The sequence below is a fragment of the Ceratotherium simum genome, chromosome 30, assembly GCF_057802395.1.
Source record: "Ceratotherium simum simum isolate JZ-2026a chromosome 30, ASM5780239v1, whole genome shotgun sequence".
Classification (NCBI taxonomy): domain Eukaryota; kingdom Metazoa; phylum Chordata; class Mammalia; order Perissodactyla; family Rhinocerotidae; genus Ceratotherium; species Ceratotherium simum.
Genome location: NC_141929.1, coordinates 22062258 through 22086156, shown reverse-complemented (window position 1 = coordinate 22086156; position 23899 = coordinate 22062258).

Sequence of the window (23899 nt, the reverse complement as noted above, 5' to 3'; positions counted from 1 at the left end):
TCCTTTTGGGGACTCTGTTTCCGCACAGATTCTTTGGGTATTTCCGTATTTGGGGACCTGTATAAAAGAGAACCCGTCTATTCCTTGGATGCAGCAAAATGAACCCATTACTGTAAAATTGCTTCAGGGACTATGAAATGGAATTGAAAGGGTGGGCTCTGTTTTGCCAGGTGTTGGAACACCATCCCAAGCAGGGAGGAGACAACACTCCTTTCTCTGGCACTGGGAGACTCTGTTAGATCAATTCTATTTCCACCATAAAATGAAATTGACTAGGAGCCTTTTTTAATTTGTTCCAGACACACTGTGGTTTGGCCCATCAGTGAACAGCTAACTGGCTGCCCAGTAGCCCCAGACTATTTTGTGAACTCAGAACTCAACTCAACTGGGGAAGAGGCGATGTCTAGTTACATTAGTCTTGAGTGCCAATGACAGAACGGCACAATCCATGAACTACTGGCAGAACCATTTGCGTATCACACTTCTTTGACCCCGTGGCTGCTTTCCATGTGTGTCAATTTCTGGCTGGAGCCTGGGTTGTGTCTGACAGTACCCACCTTTGAAATGGGGAGATGTCTCATATTGGATCATTGTGCTTGACGTTTAATCAAATATACAATCTCTTTAAGCTGTTGAATATGAAGAATTCTACTGCGTCATGGTGTCCACACACATGCACACAGAAATATAAATGCCCTATATACTTACAATATACTGGGCTTTTTTAAATCTACAGATTGATATAATGGAAAAGGCATGGGCTTCAGAATCAGTTGGATTTGGATTTGATCAAGTCAATCTCTTAGCAGCTCCATGACTTCAAGCAAGTTATCTCACCTTTCTGAGCAGGGCCAGGGATAGGGTTGTGTAAGGAGGGCAGCTAGGTGCAAAATTTGAGGAGGCAAGCATGACCCTGTGACCCTCCTTAAAGTCTGCACCCTGGGCATCTCACTTGCCTCACCTTCATGCTGGCCCTGCCTCTGAGCCTTAGAATCTTATGAACACAGACACTTAAAGCATCTACAGAACTATACAGCGCAGACACCTAGTAAATGGTGGCTTTAACCAGAAATTTTCCCAAACATGGGAGCAAGTGTGCCTGGTGCAGCCAGAACCACATCCAGATGTTATGCCTGGCTCCCTTCCATACTAGGATGGGGTGGGTGTCCATGACCATCCGGGGGCCCATCAGAAAGCAACCCTGATGACAGGGCAGGGATGCTGAGACCCAGACTAAACAGCAACATGTGGGGCTTCTGGGGCAGTCCTGGTAACCCGGTCCACTCACGTTCCACAGGGAGCCACTGAACTAAAGCAAAGCAACTCCAAAATAACATTTGGAATGCTTTGCCTGCTCATTTGAGTCAATTTTAGAGAAAAAAATTAAATACAAAACAAAAAACAAAAAAAATAAAATCAACATTCCATAACAGAGAATCACTGTTCATTTCTGAGGTAGCTTTGTCTATATTACACACACTCTCACATAATTTGGATTGCATTCCATATAACGGTTTCTTTTTTGTTTCTTACCTAAGATTGTGTCACCACTATTACTCCATGTCATTAAATGTTCTTACACTGTAATTTTTAATGGCTGAAAAGAAGGCCATTTCTTAGATGTAACATAATGAATTTTACATTGTTGGGTTTTGAATTTGGGTCTGTAACACATAATATTTTAATGACTGTCTTGTCCCCATTGATCAGTCCACATGTTTGTTTATGTACTAATATTTATAAACGGTTTTACACATCAAATGTCATGAACATTTTTAAGGCTTCTGAGGCATATTGCCAAATGTCTTTCCAGAAAGTTGTACCAACTTACATTGCCCACAGCTGGTATGACAATGTGTGTGTCACAAAAGGACATTTGCACTGTACTATGGTTAGCAGTTGGAGGAACAGACTTGGCCTTAAGCGATTTAGCCCAGGACAAACCTTCTCATGCCTGGGATGGCTCTTCTCCCAGCTACCAGCCTGTTTCTCTGGTTGCTCTACTTGTGTTCCACCTCCGAGGCTATAACCCCCCCGGATCTGACCAAAGAGCAGGGCGTTCTTCATGGGTTTGCTTCTCCATTGTTCTCTCAAAAGCAAACTACAGTATTTAAGAGTGACTAGGCTGTGCTGGGCACAAAGCAAAGGGAGAAGGCATTACAGAAAGTTGACCTTATGTGCGAAGGTACGGGTGGATAAAGTGACAAGAACTTTCTGGGAATTGGTTAAATATGGAAGAAAAACATTCTGTATCTCAGGGAGTGTAGAGAAAAGTGGTTGAACAGGTTGATCTGAGTCCTCTATTTAAATTACCACATGTGTTTTACTTGGTTAATTCTTGTTGAAATCGTATAACACAGACAAGTGTTATTATTCTCATAGTAGATGAGAAAATAGGTTCAGAGAGGTTCAGCAATTCCCCCCAAAACAATCAACTAGTGAACCAGCAAGCTTGGATTCAAACCCAGCCTGACCCTGTGATCATCCTCTGTCTCAAAATGTACCTCGGCCCCAGGGAAACTAATTTGGATGGTTCGACTCAGCAAGTAAATTGTTTTTTTTTTTAAAGAATGTTTAACTTACACAAAGTTAACTGTCTTATTTTTTTTATATATATATAATTTTTATTTATTTATTTATTTCCCCCAAAACCCCAGTAGATAGTTGTATGTCATAGCTGCACATCCTTCTAGTTGCTGTATGTGGGACACGGACTCAGCATGGCTGGAGAAGTGGTGTGTCGGTGCGCGCCCGGGATCCGAACCAGGGCCGCCAGCAGCGGAGCGCGCGCGCTTAACCGCTGAGCCACAGGGCCGGCCCAGCAAGTAAATATTTTTAATCCTTCTGACCCCAACATTGTTTTGAAATCACTTTTATTTTTATCTTTAGTGTTCCCTCTGAAGTGGTTTAGTTGGTCCAACTCCCTTTGAAAATAACAATTGGTAACTCAGTGTTGATGCTGCTCCAGGCAGCTTTCCAAGAGCTTTACTTCTAGGAAGTCATTTAAACCTCCAACATCTCCGCAACGTAGGTACCATTATTATTCTCATCTTACAAATGAGAAAGCAGAGGCCAAGAGAGGTTAAGAAATTGGCCTATTGGGGCCGGCCCCATGGCGTAGCTGTTAAGTGCGCATGTTCCGCTGCTGGCAGCCCAGGTTCGGATCCTGGGCGCGACCAACGCACCGCTTGTCAGGCCATGCTGTGGCGGTGTCCCACATAAAGTGGAGGAAGATGGGCATGGATGTTAGCTCAGGGCCAGTCTTCTTCAGCAAAAAAGAGGAGGATTGGCATGGATGTTAGCTCAGGGCTGATCTTCCTCACAAAAAAAAAAAAAAAAAAAAAAAAAAAAGAAAGAAATTGGCCTATGGCTACACAGTGACTGCAGGAGATAGTTGAGTTTCTCATCCGGATCTTCATAACTATACCCTGCTCCAGTGATGTTCCTGGTAATGCCTGACGTCCTATCGTGGATGCAGTGACAGGACCATTAGAGCCACCTGGACTGCACTGTTGGCATAGAGGCAGTCAGTGAAACCCCACAGGTAGGTAGTTCTTAGACCTGCAACTTGAAGGTTATCAAATAAGAATAAAAAATCAGCTGCCCCTGTATCTCTTTGCACCTAACGTATATTCAAAATTATCCATCTTGTTGGTGCCTTACCATCTTTCCTGCACTGATTTCACAAGTCTGACCTTTAGACACACACACTGCCTGCACGTCTATGCCTACACCTGGCCACTATTTACGTGGGCTCATGCTCGACATTAATTGCCTGAATGACTCCAACTGAAGAATGGTAGATGAATTTAAGCAGCCAACCATCCGACAAAGAAATTTCTATTAATATTCACAGAACTTAGAGTGCAGTAGAGCAAAGATTCAAATTGATGCTGGTTTTAATCTGTGGTGAATACATTGCTCCACTTCTTGGTGTGGGGAGTATGGAGACAATTCATTCTCTGGTGTGGACACAGCCAAATTCCGTCCGCAACATGACCTTCAGATTAAAGTAAAAGGCTTTAACTTCTTTAAAGAGCTGGATATGTCCACATGCTACAGCATCTGAATGGACAGTAAAAAGTATGGTGCTTTTTCCAGATATTTTCTCTCTGTTGAACATACAGATATCTCAATATCTTCAGATACTTGGCACCAAATAGCAAAAGAAAAATCCAAGTGATAGATTATATTTTTCCTTTTACATCTACACATTTTTGTGAGACATATCAAATGGTGTGCTGCGGGCATCTGTTTTTGGTCTGAATGAATAAACTAACCCATGAGTGTTTTGCAATTTTCTTCAGCAAAATAGAAAATAGCCATACACCACACAATCTCAGGGCTTGATTTTATACCCCATCTTGCCATGAAAAAGATAGGTACGTTATTTGGCAGAAAGAATAGAGGTTGTTTGTAGGGTGGGGGAGGGGAGGGACAGCCTTATTTCTTTTTAATATGGAGAAGAACTTTGGAAATATTTGAGAAAAGGAATAGAGCATTTGAAAAGAACAAAAACTTAGGAGTCACACAGATCTTCCATTTACTAGCTGTGTGACCTTGAGAAAATTACAAAACCTCTCTGGGCTTTGATTTGAGTGTCAGAGAGGGCAAAATGCTCTCAATTGCTGTAGGACTAATGAGATGGCATTTGTCAAGTCCCTACTAATACTAGGTGACTTATTTTGGCCCCTCATTTTGTAACCCTGTTCTAAGCTCTTTATGTGAGTTAACTGACTTTAGCTACAAAATAACTCTATGAGATAGGAGCTATCATTTTACAGGTGAGGAAACTGAGTCTCAGAGAGGTTAAGATACTTGGCTTGTATATAACAGAACTAGGATTTGATCCCAGGCACCATGACCTTGAAATCAATGTTCTCAACCATTATACAATACTGCCAGTAACATATCATAAAGGATTTATAAATGCCTGCCATCTCAGGATTATCTCTTGCAGAGTTGGCCAAGTTCTCTAACAAGCTGCTTACAGTCAGAATACACAGAGGTGTAATCCCTAATAGTGGCCAAAGAGCTTTCAGACTTGTGATCCAAATATTTGATGTATCTCAAGCATGATTCACCTGAAAATGAGAGAAAATATGGTACAGAAGCAGAAAACACGGGCTTTCGAGTCGGCCTATATTTGGATCTAAAGCCCATTTTGCCACCCGGTGGCTGAGTGGCCCAGGCAGAGGCTTAGCTCGTTTACCTGCTTGTCATGGAGAGCAATTAGTACCATAAAAATAACATAGTTGAAGTTCAATAAGTGTTACTAATTGTGATAGTGGCGGTCACAATATTATTACTACTACTATGCTATACTAATAGTAGTAGTAATAGTAGTAGTGGTAATAATAATTATAGTAATAGTAGCAGAAATAATAACAGTTGCAATAGTAATCACAGGAGGAGTAGAAAAGTAGGTGTATTCGTTTGCGAGGGCTGCAATAACAAAGTACCACAGGCTGGGTGACTTTAACAACAGAAATTTATTTCCTCACAATTCTGGAGGCTATAGATGTCCAAGATCAAGGTGGCTGCAGGGTTGGTTTCTTCTGAGACCCATCTCCTTGCCTTGTAGATGGTCTTCTTCTTCCTGTGTCTTGTCATGGGCCTCCCCCTGTGAGTGTCTGTGTTCTAATCTCTTCTTCTTATAAGGACATCAGTCATGTTGGATTAGGGCCCACCCTAATGACCTCATTTTAACTTAATTTCCTCTTTTGAGAACTTTTCTCCAAATACAGTCACATTCTGAGGTACTGGAGGTTAGAACTGTAATATATAAGTTCTAGGGGCACACAATTCAGCCCATAATAATAGGCCTTACACATACCAATTTCCTGTGTGTGGGAATTCTTCAGAATGCTTAACATTATGGAATTTAGGACACTTAACCTCAGAAGTAATGACCTTAGTAATGGTTCAAGCAAGACGTTGGACCTGTGGTACTCAACTAAGACAGTACCACAGAGTGTGTGTTTTAATGATGATGGGGATGGGCAGATACTGGTATTTGAAAGGATGGAAGTCAGGAATGCAATTCAAGAAGAATCCTGTGCAATGAAAAATTATCTTGCATTCCATAAAACTTTTTAAAGTGTATTAGGTATTTAGGTAGATGAAAAACTCTATCATATATACCTATTTATTTATTTATTTATTTATTTATTTGTGAGGAAGATCAGCCCTGAGCTAACATCCATGTCAATCCTCCTCTTTTTGCTGAGGAAGACCTGCTCTGAGCTAACATCCATTGCCAATCCTCCTCCTTTTTTTTTCCCAAAGCCCCAGTAGACAGTTGTATGTCATAGTTGCACATCCTTCTAGTTGCTGCATGTGGGACGCGGCCTCAGCATGGCCAGAGAAGTGGTGCGTCGGTGCGCCCCCGGGATCTGAACTCAGGCCTCCAGTAGCTGAGCGCGCGCACTTAACCTCTAAGCCAAGGGGCCGGCCCTATCATATATACTTAGATTCAAGTCCATTTTACATATAAACATGTGGAATCTATCTCATTGCTTAAAATGCACTGAACTTCTCAGAAATACAACTTCTGTGTAAATTGGGGAAGATAGATTTTTAAGATCTTACCAAGTCAATTATACTTCAATAAAAAAAAATCTTACCAAGACATCTTTACTTTTTGGAAAATCATACCAGTTACAGAAATATCCCTATTGGTATTTATGCTGCCAAGACAATACATCTGTATCAGCCTGCATTTTTAGCTGTCCCATTCATGATGATTTTACGGATGTAAGTATCTTACTACTTCATTATATCTTCTTATAATGTCATGTCAGACATTATGACTTAACTTACGGGAAATAGCTATTACTTTATTATAATCTACTTTCCTTAATTTCTCTTCTCTATTACAATTAGGGTATTGCACTGATTTTTTTTAAAAATATGTATTTAGATAATTTATAATATCTATGAATTTCACTTCAGGATAATAAAGGGAATGTTAGAAAATATTTGCTATAAAAAAAGGGATTGGATCAATAGGATTCAAATTAACTACACTCATCAGAGCTCCCAGGATTCGAAAGGCTACAAGTGGCTAATGGATTAAGTATTGACCCTAGAATTATAATTCAAACTATCAAAGCCAGATGGGAAAATTGAGTCTAAGAGAGGTATGGTGACTTGCCAAAGTCACAGAGTGAGAATTAGAACCTTTGTATTGTAGAAATGTATCCTGTATTAGAACTCTCTGAACAGGGTTTTCCCACACTGGCTTTCACAGTAATCCAGGAGCTCACCATGAGCACAGTTAAGGGGGCTTTGGGATGGGGAAGGAAAGCAGAGTTTAACATGTAAAGTCTGAGCACCCTAATATGTCTCTTCTGTTGGTTTCCTTCTGGGGGCTGGTGGTTTTGTTTGTTCACTGCCTTAAATTAATTTTTCAGGTTTACTCATTCAGTTTGGAGTTTGAGGAAGGAAGAAGATTAAACACAGTAATTAGCTTATTGCCCTGCAATTATTCAAAGCCTATGACAGCAGTCCCCACAGGAATCTCCCCTTTGTGTACACTCTTAGAAGGAAATGTTACCTTATACTTAGCTTTGCTTTCACTTATTTATGGTAAGTCACATGATTCTCCCACAAAACTGTGAGTTAGGACAGCAGCACTCCTCCCCTTAGTTTCAGATGAGTCAATAGCATCTCGTAGCTTCACCACAACCACTGTGGCTCAGAGGAATATCTTGATAAATTTAAGCCATTGATTGACAAAGCAAATTCCATCAAAACCTGTAATGATCCTCCAACACATAGATGATAGAATCCAGGTTCTTTAGAATTTGAGCCCTGCCTATGTGTTCAGCTTCATCTCCCATCCCATCTCCTCCAAACCACGTCCAATCCAGCCATGCAAACTGTAGAGATCCATCCCCCAGTATGGTCCGTCATCAAACCTGTTTCCAACACTGGGTTTTCTAGTCTACTCGGTGAATTTACACTCAACAATAAAGACCCAACTCAAGTGAGAAGCTTTCCTATTTCATCACCTTTCTTACCTCTCCCCTTCATGTTCTAGTGTCTCCCCACCATATCAATTTGTCACCTTAGAGTGTCATTATTGATGAGCCTATTTCTGTGGATCCCCACCCAACCAGATAGTGAGTTTTTCCAAGGAAAAATACTTTCCATGTTTATCTTGTATTCCCAGAGACTAGGATAGGGTTTGGGACACTGCAGCTTAGTAATGCTTAGTAAACAGAATAACTGACGAGTACACAGTAGAGAGCATTTGACCTCGTTATACTTTCAACAGTGGTTGAAGTGTTTTCTCTTTTTGGCTGCCTCCTTTCAGACTGAGCCTTCTCATTCTTCCGGGACAAGAGCCCAGGTCTTCTGAAATACGCTGCAAGTGAAGCAAAATCTCTCCATACATCTGTACCTAGTTCCAGGCATGGATTTACACAGATGAGTATCTCTCCTATGGATTCAGCACTTAGAATGAGGAGAGAGAAGTGATACTGAAGAACTGAGAGCAGTTTATCAGAGTTGCTTGTAGAATCTGGTAAAAAGTAGAGTTTCCTTAAAAGGTATAGGCTGGTAAGTCAACCCCTGTTGGAGTAAAGGTTTCTGAGAAGACTTCTGGTGAGGCCATTGGTGCTTTACCAATGGCAATGGTGCTAGATTGGCCCTCCCTTTTCCTGCTGAAGACCCCAACGCAGCTGGAAGGGCTAAGAATAGACAAACCTCCTCCTACACAGCTGGCAAGAGTAGAAATTGGTGCAGACTTTCTAGGGAGTAACTTGTACATCTGTGTGTAGAAATTTTTATTAAGAAAGATAAGAAGATATTCATCCTAGAATTATTGATATTAGGAAACTAATGAAGAAATTAAATATTTAACAGTAGGTATTTATTTAAGTCAATTATAGACTATCATATATGAACTAATGGAATTAAGTAAACTATGAAATATTGTAAGCCATTACACACTGTATTTGTTAATACAAAATAATAATAATACCAACAATAAAAAATACAGCTAGACAAGTTTTAAACATTAGCCAATTTCATCCTATTATCAAGCTTATGATATAGTCATTATCATCCCTATTTTACAGACAAGGAACCTAGACTAAGGAAAACATGTGAAGTCTTGGCTAACATTACGTAGCTAGGTAAAGCTGGGACTTAAAACCAGATGTGCCAAATTAAAAAGTCCATGTTATTCCTATTTATTGAACTGCTTATATACTTTTAGTGACATGGAAAAATGCTCAGGCTGGAGTGTTACATGACAAAGACGCTCAGAGATAAATGTATTGCCTTCAGACCACGAAGGGAAAAAATAAAAAAAGAAGGAAATGAAGTCGTGGTTTGATTATATGCATCTTTTCTTTTCCTTTTATTTTCCTGCTTTTCCTAAATGTTCTACAACAAGCATGCATTACTTACATAATGCAAACATTAAAATAATATAGGACAAGGAAATATTCCGGTGCTATTATAGATATCAAATATCTTGGCACCCACCTGTCATTTTCAAGCAGAATCCTGGTGTACTGACTGAGAAACACCAGGCAAGAAGCTCCCTTCTCAGAAAGAGATTCTATATTGCTTGTTCCCAGCAGGTCCTGTTGCATTTATAACAGCGTCACAGAACTAAATAAAACAGCGTGGGTCAGGAGGGGTGGGGTGGTCATTGTGACAAATGATCCAATCTGGTTGAAGGTAGTAGCAACAAAGAAAAGCCATTAGGTTTGGTGATTGGACGGGTATTGGCAGCACGTGCCAAAGGCGGTGGGCTAGCAGGTCCAGAGCCAGACCGCGGGGTGTGAAATGAGACAGAGAAACGAGGAAAATGTCAGCAGGTATGTGCCACTTTCAATCAATGGGAGAGTAATAGCATGTCAGTGGAAGCGTGCCCAAGTTTATATGAAGGTTGCCCATTGTGATTCAACAATCATTTTGAATTTCTCAACCACATTCATACGCATTTGACAGGAGGTAGAAATTGGTGTCAGTGGTTCTAAAGAAAGGGCTAAGACTGAGCCATTTTGGATTGCCATCTTAATACTTTGCTAATTTCTAGAATGGGGTGAATATTTTAGCCTTTCAATGGCCTCATCTTAGAAATGGGGCTGTCAGTGCAACAGGAGATTTGGTGTGGATTAACTACTGATTTGAGTCCATGTGAACTAAACATTCTTGTTGCATGTAGCTTTTCAAGAAAAAATACTACAGGAAAAGTGATTGCCATTAGCTCAGCCTGCCCTGGGAGACTTTAATGAAGAGAAGGAACTTGGAGAGAAAGTAGCACTTTTCAGATAAAACCTGGATATCTCATTTCCACTGGGTTGCCCATCCTAACTTGTCTAAGCTGGATGCATTTTTCTCCTGAGCCCAGCAAGGTTTGCCACTCTGCCTTCCTTTCTTTAAGTGGCCGCCTCCAATTTAATATACTTATTGGCATTCTCAAGTGAGCCTTCAACAGAACTGAGCCATTTAAAGGTTTGCCCTCATCTCGTTATAAATTAGTTTTGAATATCTCTCAGTATGCACAACATTCCTCAGCTACCCAAGTTAGAACTCTTTATTAGACTAGGAAGAATTTGCGTTTTAATTAGTTTTACCTCTGGTGTACAAAGCACACTGAGATTACTACACTTAGTAAAATTTAATTAACTTGACAGAAGATCCTAATTGTTTTCGTGCCACTGGTCCTTCACAGGGCTGAAAATAATGCAAATAATGCCCTCCAAATTAAGCGGCCACCACAAAGCTTCATCCTGACTGCCCTATATTGAAAAAAAAATCTAAATTATAATTCATGGGAAGTTTTTGTTTGTCAGACACCAGGATTTGGGTGCATAAGCAGAGATTACAGACCCCTTAGGCAGAGCTATCTAGGGGTGGGGATGAGTGGGAAGAGGGCAGGGAAAAGACCACTCCCCCATTCCAACTCAACTTCATTCTTGTGGAAAGCTTTGTGAAAATGAGATGAGGAACATATTGATTTGTTCAACTCCTCAAAGACTCAAGCAGACGTAATATATCATGTGAATTATTAACGAAGGTTTATAAGTCAAAAATGCTGAATGAATAAATATTCATTCATTTACCATTCATTTACTCCTTTAATGTGTATTTCCCAGGTACCTTTGGCGTCAGGTGTTCATTATGGAAGTATATGATCTTTAAGACCCCTAGGGCTTTGCAATGTCATTCCCAGTGCACAACTTTCCTTTTCCTCTGCCCATTCTGACTACCACTATATGGCCTTCAAGACCAGGAGCATTTTTTGGTTATTCCTTTATGTTCCTAAAACATTTTGTCTTCCTAATGTTCTAATACTACTAGTATTCTAATAATACTAACTGCATTGGAAGGAAGTATTGTGACAAGGTATGTTACTGCTGCTGGCTTTTGTGTGTTTCTGACACTATAGCAAAAACTAGTTTAAGCTGGTCACCGTTTGACCTTGTACAAGCAAACCTTTGTGTTTCAGTCTTCTCTTCTGAATGAAAACATGATAATAGCCTTTCCATGGTAGAAATTCTGAAAGATTAAATGAGGGAGTAACATAAAAAGAAATGGATAAAGTTTAGCAGAGAATTGATGCTCGGTACTATATTTTGAATGTCACCCCTAAGAACCAAGTCAGCTCCTGTGACCCCAGTCCTACCAAGTAATTTCCTTACCTCCTTCCATGGGCCACCATATAGTTTGAGAATGCATAGGCCTAGTGACTAAGCCCATCTGATTTACGGTATATTTTTGACTTGAGACTATCATCATCATCATCACTATGATTATTTATGTAATGAATACAATCTATGCCTGTAGCAAAAGCTATGTTCATCAAGGTTGGCTTAAAAAACAAAAAAAAGTTGATATTGAGGATGGGCTGCAACATTTCAAAAGGTCCTAGTTTCACTCTGTTGCAGAATCAGGCCACTCTACCACGTGCTACAGAACTGTGGAAACTCCCAGAGCTTTACGTTATTTCTCTGTTTCTATCCTGCTACCCCCACCAAATCAACAAGGACTCTAGAAAAGATCTTTACTTCACTGGTCAGCGTGGTGAACTGCCTCAGAGAGTCTTTCCCATTTCTAAAATGGTAGGCTCCTGCTCATCTCGTGTTGTGTAACAGCCTCCCACTCTCGACGTCCCTTTTGGAACCTGTCCCTCTTCCACTTAATGTGGTTCTGCTCTGCCTGCCAATCACAGTAACCCATCCCAGGTCCGGTCACTAGAGTACCCCAACCCTGTGGCCACAGTGACTGCACAATGATGAGTCTGCCACCAGCCTGGATCAGGTAATGATTAAGTAAGCTCTCCATTTCATTCAGGCTCGGAGAGTGAAGCTAAGGTAAGCCTGGAGCTGGATACGCCTGCACCTCTCTTTTCCAGCTACATAGAAGACGCCTGACTGTCGGAGGAAAGGCCAAGGGCGACCTGCAAAGAAAATCAAAGCTAAGACTTGGAGAAACGGAAAGGAAGGGGGAGAAGAGACGTGGAGGGAAAGAGAAGAGATGACAATATTCCTGAAGTCAATGGAGACATTTGGCTACAACCCCAGACCTCCCTATTATGTGAGAAAGTAAATACTGCCCTCCCAGATTAGTTTGAGTCAGATTTCTTCTACTTGCTACTGAAAGACTTTTTCTCATTGCTTTGTACTTTCAACCGCCTTTATCACGCCTTCTTTCAAATTCCTGACCTTTCTTCAACAATGACATGACCAACTAGAAAGATCGGGCTGCCACCAGTGCACAGTTCTGTGGGAACGTAGGTCAAATGCTGAGTGCCCGTGAGTGGTGCAGCCCTTCGCCCTGCCTCCAGGCCGTGTACATCCTGAGCACACCACACGGGACATTGTTTTAGGTGTTTGCTGCATGCTCGCTGATGAATTCTGATGGGGTCAGCCTTCGAGAATCCCCGCATCTTTCAGTGCCAAGGCCTTAACAGATTCAAAGGACAGCCCGAAATAAATGAAGCCTCTTTCAAACCACTCAGCTCCACAGGTTGGATCTACAGCTCAGAAACGGGCTTCTTCCTTCAGAAGCAGGTAGACCTTCTTGGCAGTTTTCCCTCTACAATGTAAGTATGAATTTTGGACCATATTAATTAAATGGAATGAACTAATTTTTTTTACTCAAGTACCGTATATTTCTAAGGTCAACTGTTAGCACAATATTTATGAACTTTGACAAGCACATATTTTAGCACAGGGGGAGAAATGTGTATGTGATTGGTATCCATATCCATATCTATATCCACATCTGTATCTATATCCATGTCTGTATCTCTAACTCTCCTTCTTGTTCTAAACTTCCCAGGGATTGGATCTATAACACTTACATTATTATAGACATTAACTGTCCCCAAGCCTTGTTTATTCTATCCATGGCTACTTTCATTTAACAAACCTTTAATGATCACCTACTATATGCTGACACAGGTGCCAGGAAAACAAAGAGAAGTGCGACAAGTCCCTGCTCTTCATTTATACTGTGCATAGTCTGCCCACTATTTCGTAGTCACATTTTGCACATATACTTTTTCTTCTCTCTTCAGTACCCTCTGTTTCCCCATGTGCATTTGTCCAGATTCTTCCCAAACTTCATAATCTATGAAGTCATCTCTGATATATCCAATGTGGAAATGGTGTTCTCTTTTTTCTTCTAGATTTTCACAGCATATTAGCTACCTCTCTACTTTGATATATAATATATTTGGTCATTTAGTAGTTATTTATGTGCATGCCATCTCTGCAAATCAGTGGTTCTATCATATACATATATACATATATATAGAAAAATATGTATGTGCATATATGCATATAATATACATAATGTGTGTTTATGTGTGTGTGTGTATATCTTAGGTAGTACTGACTACAGGCACTATGCTTAGTACCGAGTCCAACACACTGTAGGTGTTAAAGAAATAAAAGAACGTTTAATGACCCTACGAATGACTGACTCAAATTCCCCTGGAGCATAGAATCCTTCCCACTGAGAATTGCTCATTATAGAAAGTGATTCTCTGAGATGGTTGTATTTTCCAACAAAAATGCTGAGGTCTCTTTGCCCTGGACAGAATGAATTGCTTCCCTTTGACTCAAGCAGCTGTTTGAGGAGTGACATTACAAGTCCCCATAATGACCACTGAAAAGAATGGTATTGATCTCCGAAATTGGCAGGTACATGTCCTATAGATGGAATATTCATTTAAGAAAATTACAAGGGTCAATAGCTCAAAGGTCATCAAGAGAGATGACAGGTTGTAATTTCAATCTATGGCCTGCCACCAGCTAATGAAAAGGGAAAGTGCCCATTTGTCACACCTGGGTGATAAATCTTCCATGTGCCTCGTTATTGAACATAAAGCCACGCAAGCTGTCAACAGCTGTGGCCTGGGCATCCTAATCTGAGAAATGGGGTGAGGTTTACCTTATTTATCAAAAGCCCTGTCCCAAGGGAAAGAAGTGAAAGCAGCATTTGTTAAAATCACGATGCATGCGCCAAACATGGAAAAACACACGTTCACAAATTCTATCAAATCTCATAGTCACGAAAGCCTCATGCGGCAAACGATGTCATTTCTGCTTTCTAGATGGAAAAATTGAAGTCCTGAGAGGCAGCAGGGCTCAGCAAGCTCTGATAGATGTAAGGGGAAGTTGGGATCGGAACCAGCATCTAGTTGATCTGGGGCCCATGATCTTACCACGAAGCCATATGGAGTGAAAACATCTTAGGAGAACGATTGGTGCATAGACTACGCCCCAGAAAGATCCTCTTGACCCCCAAGTGGATCTACCACTTTCCCTCTGGCTGACATTTGTTCACTCAGCCTCAGTTCCCTCACCTATGATGTGGGAATAAGATGTGTTGGAAAGCTATTTAAACACTGGAGGTTTCTTGAAGCTTCTGCACATCACACTTTCACATATCAGAACATTTTACTTACACTTTCAGACAGGGGAATATTTTTACTGTAAAGATAAGGATAATGCCACATATTGGAGAGAGAGCTCTTTTTTTATTTTAAATTTTGTTATTCATCTATCTAATTCATTTATGATCCAGTCCATTAACTTTAACACTAGCACTGGGAATACAACCCTTCCTCCATCTCATGGAGACAGCTGAATTAATTTTGGATTCTTGGTTCCCCCAAAATCCATGCTTACAGTGTCCCTTACCTTCCACCCACTGTGAAATATACAGGCAAACAACAGAGAATTCCCCCCGCCCCCTGCCACCAACATCTTTTGAGTTGTCCTAGAGGAAGAATAGCAAAGATTAGATTCAAACAGAGCTACACTCAAATCCCAGATCCTGCTAGAGAAGGTGTGTGAGCTAAAATCATCACATTAATTCACCTTCATGAGGCTCAGTCTCCTCATCTCTAAAATGGGCACGTTATCTAACTTACATTCATTCTAAGTATTAAAAGCGATGTTGTATGTGTAATTCCTGCTTTCTAGCACACAGTAATCACACGGTAAGTAGTCCTTAGGCAGTTCACACTGGTTCTCAGGTGTCAGCATATCTGAGTGTACACAGTAAAAACACCTGGATGATCCATCTTTGGGAGCCATCCAGAATTTATGTTCCTTACAGACACTGACTTTATCTAAACTATCCACGAGGCAAACAGCAGACCAGAAGAATTATGCATGCAGCTGGCACACACCATTTGGTGTGGGGGAGGTTCTACTGTGTGCTCTCCTGGGCACTGGGAGATTTTTAGGAAAAAATGGAGGATGGCAGAGGTGCAGAGAAGGGTCACATAAACATGAAAATTGTATTGCAAATCATTCCAGTCTTTTTGTGAATACTGTTGTTTACCTAGACAGCTTTCTAGCACTCTTTTCTCTGGTGAAAAGGATACATCTTCACTCCATTTAGCTGTCACTAACCAAAGCAACTGAAGAACTTATTTTCCTCATAATAGTAGTGGAGATGGAATTGATGACAATAACAAGAATCCTGCCCATTTATTGTTCTTCTTGGGAATAGACTCAGATGCGAGTTTTATGGTCATTAGCTGACAACATTCCTCTATGGGAAGTACTATTTTCATTCCTATTTCATAGAAAAGAAAACTGAGTCTCAGAGGTTCCTCACATTGCTCAGGGTCACACAGCTGGCAAGTGACAGTACTGGGGCCAAACTCAGCTGTGTCTTAAATCTGTGATAGTGGACACTGCCAAACCACGGATTGAGGGTAATAAACCTTAAAAATAAATGAATTCTCCAAAGAAATGGCCAATTAGCACATGACAAGATGTTCAACATCACTAATCATTAGGGAAATGCAAATCATAACTACAATGAGATACCACTTCACACTCATTAGGATGGCTATTAGCCAAAAAAAAAAACCCAGAAAATAAGTGTTGGCAAAGATATGGAATAATTGGAACCTTTATGCACTGTTCTTGGGAATGTAAAATGGTACAGCAGCCGTGGAAAACAGTGTGGGTTTCTCAAAAAATTAAACATAGAATTACCATATGATCCAGCAATTCTACTTCTGGGTATAGACTCAAAAGAATTGAAAGCAGGGTCTGGAAGAGATACTTGTACACCCACGTTCACAGCAGCGTTATTCACAATAGCGAAAAGGTAGAAGCAACCCAAGTGTCCATCGATGAATGAATAGATAAGCAGTATGTGGTATATACATACAATGGACTAGTACTCAGCCTTAAAAAGGAAGTAAATTTTGACCCATGCTACAACATGGATGAACGTTGAGGACATTATTCTAAGTGAAATAAACCAGTCTACAAAAGACAAATACAGTATGATTCCACTTATATAAGGTACCTAGAGTAGTCAAGTTCACAGAAACAGAAAGTCGAATGGTGATTGCCAGGGTCTGGAAAGAGGGGGCATGAGGAGTTACTGTTTATAGATTTCCAGTTTGGGAAGATGAAAAGAGTTCTGGAGATGGACATGATTATGATTGCACAAAAATGTGAATGTACTTAATGCCACTGAACTTTACTCTTAGAAATGGTTAAGATGATAAATTTTGTTATGTATATTTTACCACAGTAAAAACAATTAGAAAAAATACCCAAATGGGATCCGAGACTGAAGAGAGGACACTAACATAGATAATATTCTTTCTCTGAGCTTCCATGTCCTAGATACTTCCACTGTGATTATTTCACAGAATCCTGAGAGAAGGCGTTTTTAGCTCTGATTTAAATTTAGGGGAAAACATGCTGCTCAGAGAGGCCAAGCGACTTGCCAAGGACACACAGGTCCTCATAGGCAGCGCTGGAGGATTTCATCAGATGCCACACCCATGTTTGGGGAAAGGTATTCTGTGTCTTAAGGAGAAACATCTGGCTGCCAATAATTAGTCTGCATCAGGGGCAGCACCAGCGTAAAGCATGTTGCACATAAAAGAGAAACTAAGTCCAGGAGAGGAGAAAGTTGCTAGAGTTAAAAGGAACATGGGGACATGAGAGAAAAATACTGTCCATCCAGGAGAGGCTGACTGACTAAGGCCATGTTAACTGGAGAGCAGGAGATTGTGTGTGAGCCCGAGCTGAGGGTACAGAGGAAGCTTTTAGTAAGTACTTGTTAAGTAAATGAAAATTAAGTTAATACATGGACAGACAAATTATTGCAGTCAAGGAACGATTCTTGAGATGTCACAGTGCCATGCCAGGTGTTCCATTAAAAGCGGCTTCAGGGGACAAGAAGAGGACCCCCTCTCCCAGGGGAGGCCAATAGGAAGCCGGCAGCGTCAGATACTGAATCCTAGACAAGGACACATAGCTGAGTACCTTGTAGGTCAGAACCCCTAGGATTTAGGCAAACGAAACCAATCTCCCTCCCCTAGGGGGTTTTGATGGCACCAAGAGATTGTCTGGGGCTGTAGAACAATAAAAAGGCAGAAGAGAAGAAGTACCTGGGAGATGCATTGGAAGAAGAGAAGAAGGAACTAACACGTTGAGTCCTGGCTTTGGGCTCGGCCCTGTCCCAAACATGTTGCACGCATTACATCGTTGATTTGTCCCGACGTCGTGAGATAGGGTCTGTGTTTTTACACAGGAGGCCACTGGCGCACAGAGAGAGTAAGATCACCCACAAGTGCATGGCTGGGAAGATGGGGACCCAGGCGTCTGACATCACCGATGTGCTCCCTAGGGCTACAGATTTCTGCTCAGGGCAGGGACACTCTTGCACTCCAGGCCTTGGCCCCAGCAAATTACACTATTTTTAATTCCCTGGGGATTTGGGAACTGACTGGAGACAATAACCAGCCACACTCTGTCCCGCTGATAAGATGGGAGGTGGGCGTGAGAGATAGTCAGAGGCTTTGGGTGTGCATTTCTGGGCAGAGAGCGGGAAGGAGGTGATGCAGTGAGAGGCTAATGGGGCCATCAGAGAGGAGAAATGGTCTCTTTATCAGGTCTTGTACTGCAGCTCCTGCCTCCTGGGGCCTCTGCTGAGACATCGCCCTGGGAGCAGAGCAATGCAGAGAAAGGCCTTCTCCTCTCATCTACTCTCTTATTTCTGGATCCTCCACCACTTTTGATCTCTTTGGCCACGATGGGAAGTCCAGCTCCAATAACAACCAGCGAGAGTTATTGCTCATGTTCCTTTCCTGTCTTTGCCCTCTGTGTTAGCCCTCCTGCATTTTTAAGATATTAAAATACTGTATGTCACAGCATTTTCTTTAAATAATAAATTTACGGCAGCAGAATTGGAACAGCCTTCGAAGCACATTTCTGAGATGAACCTTGGCTTGATGTATTACAACATTTAAAGCAGGAATTCCGCACACAAAGGACTCATCAGGACCTGAAATGATTAGATATATATGAAAAAGAGCAGTATGAGAAAGCCAGGCCCCTCTCTGACCTTTGCTTCCCACAGTCAATACTAATCTTGTTCCCTTTTAATGACACCCACATCTTTTGCCTAATGAAAATTTTCCCACTATGAGCTTCTGTTAGAAGAAGAATGCACCAGAATAATGCATATGTCCACATCTACCCTGGGCACACACAGGGCATGTCAGCAAAGCTGAAAGGAAGATAAACCTTTGTTACGACACAAGCTTCTTTTCCAAGAACCTATGCTAGCTATTCCCAATTTGTGTTCATCTCAAGGACAGTATAAACTGTGGCGAGTTGGCATAAAGAATATGATTCTTTGTTCCTGATTTAATAATGTAGGGGAGACATCAGAGGCATATTTCTAACATTCCTTTTAATTTATTTTAATACATTAGTCAGACACAGGGAGGGAGTGACATAATTACCAGACTTTTTAGAGATCATACAGAGTTCAAGGGTTGACACTTCAAAATCAAGGTGGCCCTTCTGAGCAAATTATGGTTTCTTAATTTTGTGCCATTGCATTTTAAGTCACCTTTGAAATTTTATAATAACCTGTAATTGATTGGTTTAGCGAATTGTATCTTAATTGAAAAATATAATGTCTAAAAGCTATTTTAATTAGCCGTTATACAGCCATTTAGCAGCCAAGCTGCTCCAGACACAACGAAATAAATAAATAAGTGAATAAATAAGGACCTAAATGATTTGCCAGCTCTGTCTGATGGCAACGTTCTATTTCAGAACACAGAGCTGTGAACCGGGGCTCCAGGAGTAGTTATGGAAAAACTAAAAACGACATCTCTAACATGACTTAAATTTCAGTCCAGGAAAAGGTGGCTGATTTTTCATCCTCATCATCACACCCCATTGAATTTCCTTCATTCATTTACCCAACTGCTGTTTCAAAAATAAGGTCTTCTAAACAAAGCTTATTTTAGACTTAGAAGCGTGGGTTCTTTCCAAAGAGTTAAAGGATTTTTCCATATCATTTTGGGGAGAAGGTGGTTTGAAAACTTTTAAAAATAATGCTTCAAAGTCTACTTTTTAAAGATTTGATTTCTGGGCCAGCCCTGGTGGCCTGGTGGTTAAGTTCAACGCATTCCGCCTCGGTGGCCCAGGTTCGGTTCCCAGGCTCAGGCCTAGATTGCTCATCTGTCAGTGGCCATGCTGTGGCGGTGGCTCACATACAAAAAGAGGAAGATTGGCAGCAGATGTTAGCTCAGGGCAAATCTTCCTCAGCAAATAAATAAACAAAAAATAAAAAATTTTTTAAAAATTTGATTTCTTTCAATTTGGGTGATGATTACAGCAGTGTACATATGTGTCAGAAGTCACTTAATTCTACGTTAAAATGTGTGTATTTACTATATGTAAGTTATATCTCAATTAAAAATTGACCAGTATTAGGGAGAAAAAAAGTACTGTTTCCCTAGATTCCTGGCCTGCTTGGCTATTTTGATGTGGTATCTACTGATTAACAGAGCCACTAATTGCAGATGAGGACACAGAAAGCAAAGGGTTTTTTTGCCACTTCGTGTTTAAAAAGATCATTATCATATAATACCTTTGATATTCATGGCATTCATTTTAAAATGAACCAAACAAAAGTGTCTTAAATTTTTGGAAAACCCTTCCAAGTGTTTCAAGTCAAAGGATGTGAAATTGTACAATTTTAAGTCTCAGGGGAACCAAAAAAAAGAAAGGAAGAGAAAAAAGAGACTGGTGGGGGATAAAGCTGAACCTGTTTACAATGTATTTAACCGGCCAATTACACTGTTAGCCCACAATGACAAATTTCTCTCTGAACACTGCTTAACCGTTCCTTGTTCGTGGCGCTAATTTTCTTCCAATTTGCCACTGTTTCATAAAGTTTTGTCAATCATAAGCATTTTTTTAGAGGATTGAAATGGCAAGTTAATGGTTTACTCTAAAAGATAAAAACACCGGGGAGAAACAGCTGCAGTATTTAAACACTGATGGAGAATGTCGACGGAATGAAGGAGCAAGCGAGCAATTAAAGAGAGGAAATGCTCACGGAATGAAATGCTAATATGGGGAGTTCTCTAATTTGTAGATCCGTTGAGGATTCTTTAAACTTCTTCCTTTTGATCCATAAAAATCCCGGTGGCCATTTGCATTCCCTCTAAATGTCCCCAAACTGGCATCTGCGAGCTTAGCAAAGTTGAACACAAATGACGTCAAGGCGAATTTGGAATAACGGTGTGTGTGCCATTCCTGTAAATTGTTGACCTCAGGAGCAAAAATGATGTGGGTGTTAAAGATGGTGAATTACAAAGATCAAAGAAAGTAAAAAGTATCTTAGGAGAATTCTAGTCCAGAATTTTCCTGTCTCACACTGTCTTTTTTTTTTTTTTAATCTTTGAAATCTGGAGAAGGCTAGAGTAGGCGATGAAAGCTGCGCACCAATATTTAAGTCTCTGCACTAGGAAGCTTGACATATCCGAAACAGATTTGGGGAGAAGGGTGTGTCTGCCACAAAGCATTTGCCAAAAAAGGCTTTGCCTGTTCTTAACTCTTTTTGTTTATTCTGAATCCCTTAAGTTATCAAGTCTGTTCCTGACAGCGTCAAATAAAAGACCTCCTCTGATGCAAGCTGCACATTTTTGTATTAAATGATTTCTCTTAGCTTAACCTATGCAGTATCTCCAAACCGTTCTCATTCTTCCCATCATTTGATTGTGTGTGTGTGTGTGATATTACTAACAATTTTCTTCTTACTTTTGCTACATTCTACCACCATCTCTTGCTTCACTTCTGGACTAGGATTCGAATTCGACTCAATTCCACTTCCTTTAGCTGCCCTAGATAGAAGGCTCTCCCTTGTTTAGCTTCTATCTTTGTACATCTCTTTGAAGGAACTTTTCCTGGTTTGTTAATCAGAGAATAAAATTGCACAAGGACTAGTTAAGATAAAGTCCATTCACACTTCTTGAGGATTGAAGGGGAGATGGGTCAAAATGAGTAGGTAAGGAAGATAGGCTTAGCAGACAGCTAGGAAAAGTTTCAGTTGGGCAAGACAGCTATAGTGCTGAAAGCTGGTGACTGGGGGCTCCAGGGACCCTCTCATCACAAGTGGGAAGCAAAGGGAGAATGTAGCATCCCTTCCCCAGAGTGCTGGGACATTCAGCTCTGTTGTCTGTGTGGCATAGTAACAGCAAGTCTTATTCTCTGCAATGGGGGTGGGCAGCTAAATGGGAACTCAGGACTACGGGCAGTTTCTGTTGTTTATTCATTTTGAGAAGAAACTTCGAAAGTAAAAGATTATCTGATGAGCAGAAATTTCCCATGGACTACAGACTAGTTAATGAAAAGCTCATATCTGGCACTTTACAGATGGGAAAACTGAGGACAGACGAGTCATAATGTGAGACTTCTATCACACATTACATCATATATGCACACATCTGTTATTAACACAAATGAACAAAACCTTTTCTGAGAATACACTCTATGCCAGTCCCTGTGCTAGGCACTGGGATAAAGTGATAGAAAGACACGACCGCTACCCTCATGGAGTAGAGGAGACAGTCATTAGAAACTAATATAATGGGAGCTTGGGTTTTGTTTTGGCCAATATGGGGAAAGGAATTTATTGATCTTCAAATTTAAATAATATAATTATTTTTCTGATTATGGAAGCCATGTGTGCTCATTCATAAACATGGCATCACACCATGCATTCTGCTCTCTAAACTGCTCATGCCACTCAACAACTTGAAGAGCACATTTTTCAACCTCAAAATAGGCTTCATCATCATTTTTTAAATGGTTGCATGCTACTTCATTGTATGAATGAAGGTCAGAGTTCTCCCGAGGGTTAAAGGTATCAATTTAGGTAAAATGCTTAGTCTGTACCTGAAATATAGTAAACTGCCCATACGCCTTAGGTGTTTTCACTGCTTCCACTGCTCCAGTCTGAGCTCTCATCATCTCTATTATAATTGCCTCCCCCAGACTCGCCTCTTTGTCCAATCAGTCTCTTCTCACTGTAGATAGGCTTAAAATGCTCATAAACACTTTGCATGCGTGAATCCAACCAGTCTTCCTACAACCTTTAGGTGGGTACCATGATTATTGCCGTCTCACAGGTAAGGAGGCTCAGAGAAGTAAGGTAAATTGTCTAAGATCCCCCCACCGGTAGATGGTTCTCTATGGTGGTGTACCAACTAAGAGAAGGGAAAAGTCAAAGTTGAGACTAAAAAGGTAGGCAAGAGCATTACAACAGAAAGCACCTTTTGCGTTGCAATATGAACCATGAGTTCAAAGAGCTCAGCTGCAGTACAACAGTGGATGATGAACTCCAAGTAGACAAAATCATCCAAGAGGGGCTACTATGTAAATCAGACAGAATATGGAACGGCTGAGCCTCATAACCATGTCACCAAGCCTTGAAATGACCTGACAGCAGTGATAATATCACCTATTATTTATTGAACATATCAGTCACTGTTAGAGTTGGAGATAGAGTCAAGATTGAATATCAGGATTGCAAAGCTCACTGCTTTTCTGAATCATCCCTACCTGAAGGGGACCACGTTTGTGATTCTGAAACAGGAATGTCCAATGTTGTCTCTTTGATTAGAAATTCCAGCAAGAGAAGAGTAGAAACAAAATTCCTGGTCATTCCTCTTACCCACATTTGAATTTACAGAATTTTTGAAAAAAGGGAGAAAAATTGTATTCCAATGTATTATTTGTTTCAGAACTCTTCAAGAAAGACAAATGCTGATGCAATGCAGTCATATGTATCGGAGTAGCTTGATACGTAGTAAGGGAAAGACTGTATATTATGACGAACATCAGCATGCAGAGGAAAATTCCTTTGCCACGTGATAACTTCTGCTTTGATAATACATTAAAACTCAATGACAAATCTCTAAGGAATGTGGTCTGATGGGTTGAGGTAGAGTAAAGCCCAGAGTAAATAGCTATCTGTATATGAGATCACACACAGAAGAGTTGCTTTCACTAAGACTGAAATGGCTAATCACGAGCCCATCTGACAGCAGGATGGAGTAGACCTTTCATAATGC